The sequence below is a fragment of the Danio rerio genome, chromosome 12 (genome assembly GCF_052040795.2).
Source record: "Danio rerio strain M-AB ecotype USA chromosome 12, GRCz13ab, whole genome shotgun sequence".
Classification (NCBI taxonomy): Eukaryota; Metazoa; Chordata; class Actinopteri; order Cypriniformes; family Danionidae; genus Danio; species Danio rerio.
Window position 1 is genome coordinate 36,808,050 of NC_141032.1, and position 13,488 is coordinate 36,821,537.

Sequence of the window (13,488 nt, forward strand, 5' to 3'; positions counted from 1 at the left end):
TTTATAAGGGGTTTAAACATAGTTGTGTGGCAACAGCGTGTGAATATAGCCAGCCTCTGATGGTAAAAATGTATTAATTCAATTTTTTTATAATCACATTTCATTAAAATAGTCTGCAAAAAACTTTGACTGACATTCTCACTTTTTACAAGTACAGATAGGAAAAGCCGTGCCCATTAGTGACGACCTCAATAGTATAAACAGCCCTGTGAGACCCCTCAACAGCATAAACAGTGAGAAGCAGCCACCCACCATGATGGAGATCTATAATTATCCAATTATTCCTGTAAAGCATTCTTAAAAGTAAAGGTTCCTCATTGGCATTGGTGGTTCCATGAAGAACCTTTAAAGGCACATACAGTACAGTAGGTAAGATTTTTGTATAAAAAAAAAATATATATATATATAAAAAAAACACAACTGTATTCCTGACGCTTCAAGAATATTATGATTTTTTTGAACTGTCATTAAGTGTCATTCACTCAGATATCATTTTAAATACAAAGATGACATTGTTCGAAATTTCACGTTTATACGGACACCAATAATACGATTTCAATACGATTAAGACAATACTCTGATTAAGAGTCTACCATGTAAACAGCAATTTTTGATTAATTTAATTCGATTAAGGTCATATTTGAACTAAACAGGAACCGGATTAAAACATGTGGAGTATGCCCACTTTAGTGGTATTATTGAAGTGCAGCACAGACATGCAAACACCGCAATCAAACTATTACCATCATGTAGGACTTGTCGCTGCATTTTGCAGCAGGATAGTCTATACACACACACGGTTGGTTGACACTATTCTCTGCACCTACAGACACACACATCGCGAAATGCAGAGTTTTTTTCTTTCTATTGGATGTGCGGTATCAAATTCTATTAAAACAACACTTTTCCAGCAGTCCATCCAATACCTCAGTTTGCCACGCGGGGGCATGAATAAGGTGTTCCTGAATGAAAGTGAAACTGCTTGACTGCAGTTATAGATTTAAAAATAATAATAATGAAACATTCGGAATTGCATTAAACTCCAGAGGAAACGTGGATAGAGTGCTGACGCAATGATGTTAATCGAAGTATGTGCTATAACATGTAAAACGGGACCATAAAGGGAACATTCAAAAAGCAACTCATGTAAACACCTTAATCATATTATTGTCTTATTCAAATTAAGGCAAATTATTTGATTACTGATGTCCATGTAAACGTAGTCATGAACATTACAATCTGCCTTTGTCTTTATCTTGACAACTTTACATTATCAAGGCAATATAACTTGTCATAAATCTGTCATAAACATGATTGTCATGAGTTCATTAGTAATTGTGCATTGAATATACTTTTAATATTGTCATTAAAATCTCAAAGTGTAAATACCCGTCAAATAATTTTATAACAGCAATATTAATATTTCATAACCTCTAATTTTTTTGTGATTCCACAATTGCTGAATCCAACGCAAAATCAACAAAAAGTCACAATTTTTTGCGATCTTGCAAAATAGATGTTGCATATGTTATACATTGTGATGTATGAGTGTCTCTCGAAAAATGACGTCTCACCTGCGCCCTCACAATCATTACATTACATGAGAGTGGGAGGAGTTGTTTAACAACCTGTGCAGTAAGCAGACGCAGATGAAGCACGAGTGATTTACTCAAGAAGCATGGGATTAGGCATCCTGTGGCGCAAATCTGGCATTTTGTGTATTTGTTGTGCTTCAGATTGCAAAAAGTTGGAGCAAACATCTAATAAACTGACCAATGGAACAGACAGAAAAACAAGAACTTACAATGATGAAGGTTATTTCAAGGATGATAAATGTTTTCATTCAACTATTTCCCTGTTTTTTACGAGAGAAAACACTTTCCTGCCAATGACGAGTTTTAAACCATTACATGTTTTAGGTCTGTTACAGTAGGGGAAGCCATGATGCAGTGAGTTAGGTACATGGTGTCAGACGCTCTGGAAAGTGAAATCTAAGAGAAAGTAGGATCGTAGATAAAAACGAGAGTTATAAAATCTTCCATTGGCTTAATCCCTACCGTTTTAGATCTGTCTAAGAGACCAAATATGAAAGTTCAGATAATAGGCCACTTCAAATCTTATTAAAAAGACAAAAGATTCACTGAAAGGTTCTTTATGGAACCTAAACCTTTTCACATTATACTGTTGACTTACACACTGCTGAAACATAAATACTTGAATTTCTCAATATATGTGTATAAAATAATATTACCAAAAAAATACATACTAAAATCATCCCAACATTTTTTCCTGACTTGCTTGTGGGTTCAAGATTTGACCTCTTCTCCCTTTCCAAATCCAACTCTGTTCCCTTTCCCAAACTCACGCCATTGCCTGAGCTGATGAAACTGTGTGGGGGCACACAAACAAACACAGCAATGTTTTAATAGAACCACAGAGCCGCACTGTTTACACTCTTCAGGGAAATCAACCTACAAATGATTTATTTATAGTCATCTCTGCATATTCAACTGGTAGAGGAGAAAAAGTATCCAAACATAAAAAAGGGCCTTGTCACCTTTAACTGGGTCACAGTGATATTTCCAGTAAGTGAGCCTTTGCACACAAATGACGGCTCACAAATGATCTCAAAGCTCTTTACATCCTCTCGTTAATGATGAGGATTCCTAAGTTGCACTGTTGTTCATAAGTTGTTTGTTGCACATATCTTTGGCATTAACGGGTGGAGAATAAATAATTGTAAACCTAAAATTATATTTTTATTTTGAGAAGTTGCGAGGTCATCCAGTGAAAACCATTTTTTCAGTCAGTTAAATAGTACTTTAAATATTTTAGAGAGTTCCACTCTCAAGCGGTGTCAAGTATATATATACATACATGCATACATACATACATACATATACATACACAAACACACACACACACACACACACACACACACACACACACACACACACACACACACACACACACACACACACACACACACACACACACACACACACATACATACATACATACACACACACACACACACACATATATATATATATATATATATATATATATATATATATATATATATATATATACAATCCCATTTTGGTAACATTTTAAACTAACTACACACTATGAATCATCTATTAGGCATTAGCAAATAGTTCATTATATGTTAAGCGTTAACTGTACTTTAATAAACAATAGTAAGCAGTTTAGAAGTACAGCTACAAACACTGTATTCCTGACTTATAAGCACATTTATAACATTTCCTAATACTGACAAGTCACATATCACTGGAAAGGTCTTAAGGCTGATTTAATCGTGCATTTATACTTCTGCATGCAGTTTATGTTGTTCTGCAATAACTCTTCCAAAACGCTAGCTGGCAGTAGGTTTTTATGTTCCTCTATATTAAGTTTCTTTGTTGGTGTTTTGTTTAATTCATTGATTATTCAGAGGCCGGAACCGGCAGACGTGCAAGAACTTTAATCATAAGGAAAACACAAAACAAAAGCTTTCATCTAGAGCCCCTTCACACAACTCGACACTTGTAAACATTTGCTGCATCACACATACTCGTCAGCACTATCAAGCCGACCAATCACAGAGCTTGCGCTATGCATTGTTGCAGCCTGTAGTTACATTTTTTGAGAGGTGCATGTCAGCGTCAGTGTCAGCTACAGCAAGGGCTATGCGACCACGCGCGCGCAGGTCGTGCAGTATAAATCAGCCTTTTACAGTCATGGTTACATATGTGGTAGCTGTTTTAAGACAGTACAAAAGAACGTTTAAAAAAAAACACAATATTTTTGAGGTGCCACCAGGTAGCCATTTTGTGGTATAACTCCTAAACAAAATCTTATGGGAGCTTCGTTTTTGTGATATCAACTTCAAATTTGGGACACAGCTTGGTTAGACACTTGGCTTTAATTTTATAGCAATTTTACATTTCAAAACACTTCATAACTATACTTATTTGATATAAACTATACTATTTTAACAGTACATTTTCTTTTAGATTTGTTAAATTTGACTTTTCGTAACGTTTTTTCCCCTTGATAATGTAAATAAAATATTTAAGTGTTTCTTTTATCACAACTTATTAATTTCGTCTGTACTTCTGTATCAGATTTGTTTTCACTCAAGTACTAATGATAAATCTCCACATATACAGCACTTATAGACTAAATATGATCACACATAATATGTTTGGTTTTATACAACATTTTATTGAACAGAAACAAAAACACATTATTTTCCTGAATTATGGAGTAATAAGAGGGTCCCAAAATCTTTTGGCTTTCCACTAAGTGGCACAGTACGGTACAAGTCACCTTTCTAATGTTTGCATTTCCACTGCCAAAAGGGTACCAATCTGTATCTTTAATCCTCACCAGCTCATGTAACCTCTGCTAGAAAGTAATTTCATCATTCCAGTTCATAATAGTCCAAAAGGTGATGATAATAGTTAAACATGGCAGTTTGTTCATTTTTTAGGTTGCTGTAAGAATCATTTGCTCCTTTGTTTTTTCTGGCTTCTCCTTTGTTTTTTCATGCTTCACTTTCGCGTTTGTCTGTTTCTAACAGGATCAGATGTCAGACGCACTTCAACAATCATGCTCAAACTATTGTCATCAGCTCAAAAAGTTTTCTATTTCAAATATAGACGCGTGGCGAGTGCACGAGAGAAAGCGAAATCACTTGCTTTAGACCTTGTAAACAACTATGGGTTGATGGTCACAGGTTAGATTCTGCTCTTCTTTTTGGCTTTGTGGCTGTTCAACAAGGCTGACAACAAGGTTTAAGCTTGGGTTGACCATGGCTTATTATTATAGGTTTATATTATTACAGTGTAGTGTCTCGGCTGTGTATTGAAAAATGGCACTTCCTTTGTTTTTATTCTCCTGCTTGTCCACAAGCTATTGATGTATCTCCGTAAACCAATGGCGTTCAGCTGCGCCTGGTTCCATAATCACTGGAGAACAATTAAAAAATGTTGGACCAAAACTCTAACAGGATAAAACCAAAATAAATGTGCCAAAGTCCCTTCTGCCCCATCACATCGGTCATATTTAGGAGATACAGGGGGAAATATTTTACTTAATCTAGTTTTAGAGAATTGAAGGCGATGAAAAACTTTAAATTGGATTAATTTATGTCTTGAATTAATCAAACCTTTCTTTATTCTCAACAGGGCTCACAGACTCAAATCCATGGTCCAAGATGTCCTAATGTGCTTTGTGCATATTGGTGCATCAAAAGCACAAACAAAGCTTGATTGTAGATGTCTAGTATCAATAAAAATAGATTGAACAAAAAATAATTGAGCTGTCCCAAAAAAAAAAAGTCTCAAGAATTGTGTGGTTTTAGCTCATTTTAAATTAGTTTGAACAAGTAGCAAAAATATTTTCTAATCTATCTTTAAAACATGCATTAAAAATCTATGTAGGTGGCTTATTTAGACACAGTCCATTGTTGAAACTATCAAATTCACACCAGGCAACAGACGCTCACTGCAAAGAAATGCTCTATTGACAGAATGCAAAATATGAGAAAACAACAACACACGCCCGCATATACACATGTCAAAGCACCTCGAGCATGAATATCATAATCGTGAGAGTGCTGTCAAAACAAAGGGCCCTCAGCAGTTCCAGTAACCCCTCTTTGTGGGCCCGATCTGAGGTAATTCCATTATGGCCTGATAAAGCCAGGGGCATTCCAGGAACCAGAGGCTTTTCAGCCACATTCCTCCTCTGAGCATCTGCGTCTGACTGACTGCCTCTTCAGATGAGAACAACTCTAGTCCTCCAAAACAACAAGTCCTTTCAGACGTCCTGTGATTCTCGTAATGGAGCATCTGATATTGCATGTCGTTTTGAATGTTGCCCTCTTGTCGTGACATGAATGATGGATTATCTGACTTGCTTGTGTAACTGTGAGTTAGAACGGTGCGTTCAAAGGAATGTGGGGTGAATGCAGTTCAGTAAAGCATAATAAAGTGGCAGCGTTAAGCTCCACATGCTGCTTTCCTCATGATTCAATTACATTACACTAAAAGAAGCACAATGGCAGCCAGTTGAAGCATCTTCTTTGACAGTTTAAAGGAAAGTAGGCCTGAGTAACATCTATTTATTTATGTTAATGGAAGAGTTTAGCCCAAAAAAGTTCTGTCATCATTTACTTTCCCTCATTACAAACAGGTTTGACGTTTGGGGAATGTTTTTGAAGAGTTCTTTTCAAAACGGCAAACAGAAAGATCAGAGGTTGCAAGTCTTTAGAAACCATGGTCTGTCTGTCTGTCAACCCATAGATCTATTTATCCATCAACAAGATACTGCAAATAAGTTTATGTTTTGCATGACATCAAAAGAGAAAAGCTTAAATGTGTGATATCTACATTGCAAAAAAAAAAAAAAAAAAAAAATCTGTTATTTTATGGTGGGGGGGGGGGGGGGGTTCGGCAGCTGGGGTGCCATTAAATTACAGGAATTTACGGTAAATTAATGGATGTTAAGTCTCAGAAATTTTCTTAAATTTAAATTTTCAGTTAATTTCTGTAATTTGATGTCTGTTATTTTACAGTAAATTTCTACAGTAAAAAACGTAAAATAACAGTTTTTTTTTCAAGTGTATAGCAACAGATGTATTGTATTGACATCAATAATGATTGTTTTCAAAGTAGTTTTCCAAAAAGAAAAAAGAAAAAATTAATTGGTTTTTAATATAATATTATTCAAATAATAATTCATTCATTTTATTTTCAGCTTAGTCCCTTTATAATAATATTTATTATTTATTATAACAATAATAATGGGTAACACTTTAAAACAATGGTCCATTAGTTTAGTCCATTAGTAATTACTAACATGAAAAAACTATTAGTAATACATTTATTTCGGTATTTATTACATTTTATTAATGTTAGTAAATGTTCTTAATGTCAAATAACGTTAGTTCATGTTAGCTCACTGTGCAACTTTGGATGTTAATAATGCATAAGTTAGTGTTGAGCTATGATTAATAAATGCTTTACAAGATTATTCATACTTGGTTAATGTTAGTGGATACATTAACTAACATTAACTAATGGAACATTATTCTAAAGTGTTTCCTAATAATGGTAATACAATAAAATATAAATTATTTATTTAATTTAGCAAATTCTGTTGATTGTCAACAGACATAATTGTCATTTTTCACCACAGATTTTATTTTAACAGTAAAGTTTAGTTTTTTAATTTTTTTAAAACTATAATGCCCATTTTTAAATACAATTTTTTATGTACAAAATTGAAACAAAATCTACCAAATCTACTGTAATTTAAATACAACAGTCTGAAGATATATATACAGATGAAGTCAGAATTATTAGCCCCGTTTTTTTCCCCCCAATTTTTGTTTATTGGAGAGATTTCTTCAACACATTTCTAAACATAATAGTTTTAATACCTCATTTCTAATAACTGATTTACTTTATCTTTGCCCTGATGACTACATAATACAAAATATTTACAAATATTTACAAAATATTTTTAAGACACTTCTATACAGCTTAAAGTGACATTTAAGGTCTTAATTAGGTTAACTACTCAGGTTAGGGTAATTAGACAAGTTATTGTATAATGATGGTTTGTTCTGTAGACAGGCGAAAAAAAAATTGCTTAAAGGAGCTGATAATTTTGACCTTAAAATGGTTCATAAAAAAATTAAAACCTGCTTTTATTCTTGTCAAAATAAAACAAATAAGACTTTTTTCAGAAGCTACAAATTCTGACTTATACATATTCCATATTCAACTATATATATATATATATAATTCATTATTTTAGATTTTAACATTAAACTTTTTTCTAATTACAAATTTTCATTTACTTGAGTTCATTTGGTAGATGTCATTAATTTTCTTTCAGCTTAGTATCTTTATTCATTAGAAAGCACCGCCAACTTATCCAGCATGTTTTACACAGCGGATGCCCTTCCAGCTGCAACCCAGTACTGGGAAACATTCATACCCATTCATACTCATTCACACACATACACTATGGCCAATTTAGTTTATTCAATTCACCTATAGCACATGTCTTTGGACTGTAGGGGAAACAGGAGCAGCTGGAGAAAACCCATGTGAACACAAGGAGAACATGCAAACTCCACACGGAAATGCCAACTTACCAAGCCGGGACTCAAACCAACAACCTTCTTGCTGTGAGGTGACAGTGCTAAACACTGAGCCACCCTGTCGCACTCAAACTAGTTTTCCAAAAAAAAAAAGAAGAAGAAAAAGAAAAATTTAAAATTAAGATAAATAATAATGATATTCTTTTTTTTTTTTTTTTTTGCTGAGTTCTGTCGGATTTCATTTAATTGTCACTATTCACCACAGATTTTATTTGAACAGTAAAGTTTAGGTTTTTAATTAAAACTACCACTTCTACTATTCTAAATAGTATCTTTTAATTTACAAAATGTAAACGAAAATCTACCAAATCTACTTTAAATTTAAACATAACAGTCCCCAGAAAAATATCTGTTTGATTATTCATTACTTTTACTTGGCACATTGAACTTTTTTCTAAATACAATTTTATCATTTACATCCGTTCATTTCATATAGATTTGGAAGAAAAATCTACTGAATCAATGAATTTAAATTTATAGTACTAAACTACTATATTTTAATATTTAAAAAGACTTATTTATTTTTTAACTTGGCCCATTCTGTCAAGGTTTGTTTAGCAATTATTTAGCACCCCAGAACAAAAAACTGAAACAATCATCTTAATCTGTGTATGCTTTGTATGTAATCAAATAATAATGATGATTGTTCATACACACACACACACACACACACACACACACACACACACATACATAAATGAATAAATTAATCCCTCATCTGTCATGGGTCAAAAAAACAAAGAGCCCCACCCAGTGTACAAATCTCTAAACCAAAAAACTACCAAATGAAAGTAAGTTCAGATGATTTTTATGTTCAACTTTGCAGATTGTCTTTTCTTTCGTTGTTTAGGCTGATTTACACATAACAGGGAAATATGTAACAGTCCATGAACTCGCAGTCTTTCCGCATTCGAAACAGTGAAACCTGTACAGTATGTGAATTACTCAACTTGAACTAGTTATCTGAATGTTGTCACTCAGCAAACAACCATTTGTAAACCATAAACAAACCAGTTAAAATGTGGCCTGCGGCAATCAACTTCCCAGCAGCCACCGCCTCATTTGATTGCAGAGCCTGTCTGACTTGTTTAACATTCGTTTCACTCGCATACTTCTCGGTCCTTCATCCATTAGACGTAGCTGCCCTTACATATACAGAAGTGGATTAGTCTGACATTTTAGCAGCCTTTCCAGGATTCCCTAAGCCTAGGCCTTCAATCCCAGCAGAATAACAACTGACTACACAGGAATTTTAGAGCTTGACGGATTTAGCTGTTCTTGTATACATGCCAGACTATCACCTGTGAATTCTCATAATATCTGCGCACACGGCTTCAGGCTCTGTAATATATCATGTTTATATGTCTGCTATTTTACAAATGATGTGATAAACTCCATAATGGATATCATTTAAGGACATAATGTAGTAAACAAGGAATAACAACATTACCTAATACAGAATATAACCGGATTCCTGGAATAAAATCATCACGCCACTCTTAGAATCTGAACCATGTCTGAAAAACAGCAGGAAAAAAAGGCAGGCATGTCGTTTTACTCGACGCACTTAAAAATAAAGACTCCAAAAGAGTTTTTCTCACAGTATTGCCACAGAAGAACCCATATTGGTACCTAAATGAACATCACAATGAACAATTCTTAAAGGAATCACTATTTCTGGAAGTGTGAAAAACAATTTATAAATCTAAACATATTAAACTTTAAATAGCCTTGTTCAAACTTTCTCATGAAACCATTAGTGTTGATAAAAAGTTGTCATTTTTGAGATGATGTGCACTTATGTTATCAAGATTTCGCCACGGTGGAATGAACCGCCAACTTATCCAGCATATGTTTTCAAGCCTTCTAAACATTTCTAAAACTAAGGAGATGGTTATTAATTTTAGAGAGAGAACAAAGCAAAACTCATACCACATAAATAATGGGAAGCAAGTCCAGTTAGTAACAAATGATAAATATTTGGGTTTGATGATCAATAAACTGAAGTGGGATGTATGGACTGACTGTCTTCTTAAAGAAACTATTGTCTTTTAATGTTGATAACACATTGCTGATCATGTTTTATAGTGCTTTTATTGAAAGTATTGCAACATTTAGTGTAATCTGTTGATATGGAAATGCTACTAAGTCCCTGAAATGGTCACTGGGGAAGGTGGTAATAACAGCCGGTAAGTTATTGAGAATTAAACTAAAGAGCATTGATAGTATAAATAAAGAAAAAGTACTAATATTGTGTTCCCAGGTGCATAAGAAATAGGGAAAAAAATATCTTTTATTCCCCAAGCAATTAAGTTTTTAAATTCCTCCTTCCTCAGTTGATGGCTAGTAGACTGGATATTTATTTAGAGCAGTGTTTCTCAAACTTTTTTTTATCAAGTACCACCTCAGAAAAAAAATTGTCACTCCAAGTACCACCAAAAATTAGCAGTATTAAAAAACAGTACCATAGTAGGCCCAGTAAAGCAGCTACAACTCTGCAGTTAAAAAAATGTGGCTGATTACCTCAGAAATATCGGCTATATGTCATAAACGGCATATTATATACATAGTTTTTGATAAATTTTTAAATGTGCGTAGCATATACATGACATATTTCATTCCTTCGCGTACCACTAGAAGGAAGCCTGCGTACCACTAGTGGTACACGTACCACAGTTTGAGAACCACTGATTTAGAGTAAGGGTTCCATGTTTTTAAATGATGTATGAATGTGTATATATATACCAAATGTGAAAAGTCTCTGTCAGTGTGTGCTGTAAATTAAATTTCTCTATGGGGACAAATAGTTAACTAACTAACTAACTAACTAACTAACTAACTGTTTTACATAGCAGATGCCCTTCCAGCTGCAATCCAGTACTGGGAAACATCCATACACACTTATTCATACACACTCAGCCAAATTTAGCTTACTCAATTCACATATACTACATGTCTTTGGACTGAGGGGAAACTGGAGTATCCAGTGAAAACCCACACAAACACGTGGAAAACATGCAAACTCCACACAGAAATGCTAACTGACCCAGCCGGGATTCAAACCAGTGACCTTCTTGCTGTGAGGTGACAATGCTAACCACTCAGTCAACATATCACCTGTTATGACGGTTTTTACATCATAATCTAGTCAAATTTGTAGTCTATTTCTGTCTAGTTTTAATCTCCCTCATCAAAACACAGCATTTGAATAGATGGTTTGATCTGGCAGTTTTGCACATTTTGTGCAATATAGTCAGTACAGCATTGTATTTTAGTTTCTATCTGTCTGAAAATCCTGCACTGTTGATGATTTTTGTAGATTACAGAGTATTCAACTGTAATATGAGCTGTATTATACTGTAGGGTAGTTATGCGGTATGTTACTGAATTTCTAAAGTTGCATTGTGAAAATGACTGTATATTTTACAGTAAAGATATACAAAACAATTCTATAAATACATTTACAACAGGATAAATTGTGCTGTAAATGCAGCATTTTAGCTGTTATTTGATTTACAGTAAGTTACTGTAGATTCTTCAGGAAATTGTTTACAGTGTGGTGTTAAATTGTGCCTTGCTTCTTACTGATATGGTCTGGAACGTGATTGAAAATAGAGTTGAGCCACTATTTACTGTTGTTTGGCTCAGAACAGGGGTGTCAAACTCAATTCCTGGAGGGCCGAAGCCCAGCACAGTTTAGTTCCAACCCTGCTTCAACACATTTACCTGTAGGTTTCAAACAAGCCTGAAGGACTCAATTAGTTTGATCAGGTGTGTTTAATTAGGGATGGAACTAAACTGTGCAGAGCTGCAGCCCTTTTGGAACTGAGTTTGACACCTGTGGCTCAGAAGGAAAGCACAAAAAAACAATATTTTTCCCAGTTTGGAACTGCACAGCGTCTTCTTGTCTTCAGAATATCTTTATCACGTGGTTTGTGTAGTTCTGCATTTCTCTCACTATTTAGCTATACTGCATGTGCAGAATTATAGCTAAACTGTGGAGCTAAACTGGCAGTGAACATTCATTTGGGGGGATTTAATATCAGCTGTTTTTAGACTGTCCTTAAACTCAAAAGGTTGGTTAACTCAAAAATGATATTAAGTTATTAAGTACTCACCCAAAGCTCTGAGACTTCAGAACACAAATATGTTCTAGATGGTTTTGGAGAGCTCCCTCATCTTCCATATGACAGCAACAATCATGGCTTGTTCAAAGTACAGAAAAACACCAAAAACACACTCAAATCAGACTATATCTGTTCAGTGGTTCAATCAGTATATTATTAAGCTAGATGAGAATCCTTTTTTCATATACTGTAAAACAAAAATAATAACTTTATTTGGCACATGGTCTGTATAAAGTTAGTATTTTGTCCTGGACTTTAAGTCGGATAGCTGTTTATGGAGGATGGGGATCTAATCTAAAATATTTTAATTTGTATTCGAAAGACAATTGAGAATCTAATTAATGACATAATTTTGATGTATAAGTGAAGTAGCCATTTAAGCACTGGTCACACTGTGCATTTTTAACCACATTTTAGTTGTCTAATTTCACCACAGTAATATCACCCCGCAGCCCAAGACCGGTTACTCACTGAACATTATGACATGTCATCCACTGAAATACCTGGATGGGAGACCAAATGGGAAAACTAGGTTGCTGTTGGAAGTGGTGTTAGTGAGGCCAGCAGGGGGTGCTCAATCTGCGATCTGTGCAAGTCCTTATGCCCCAGTATAGTGAAGGGGACACTACACTGTCAGTGAGCAGCGTCTTTCGGATGAGACGTTAAACCGAGGTTCTGACTCTCTGCGGTCATTAAAAATCCCATGGCACTGCTCGTAAAGAGTAGGGGTGTAACCACGATTTCCAAATTCCTTCCATCGGCCCTTACCCATCATGGCCTCCCATTCATTCCCATCCACTGAATTGGCTCTATCACTATCTTTCCACTACATCTGTAGATGATGTGTGGTGAGTACATTAGTTCTGTGTTCCTGTGGCATCATCCAGGTGAATGCTGTACACTGGTAGTGGTGTGGAGAGACCCCCCTCATGATTGTGAAGCGCTTTGGACGTATGGCCATACATGATAAAAGCATTACATTATATCATTGGGGAAATCCTAAAAGCATCCTAGGCTTAAATCTGTGGTCTTTGATATGCTCACTGACAGCATTCATATTCATTATTTACTTTCCTGCAGTGAGATTTTAGACGATGAACATCAAACAAATGAGCAATAGGATTAGAATCTAATGACTAGCGCAACAACTTCAAACCATTATGGGGAAATCTAATTTCT

The 13,488-nt window shown here is 34.8% G+C and overlaps 1 long non-coding RNA gene across 1 annotated transcript; it reads left to right on the plus strand.

Annotated features, from left to right (window-relative positions):
* The first annotated feature begins 8,342 nt into the window (after nucleotides 1-8,342).
* LOC147834516 (uncharacterized) lies at nucleotides 8,343-13,488 on the plus strand. Its single transcript, XR_015504366.1, has 3 exons — nucleotides 8,343-10,553; nucleotides 10,879-11,837; nucleotides 12,032-13,488. It is a non-coding gene; the product is annotated as an uncharacterized LOC147834516 (long non-coding RNA).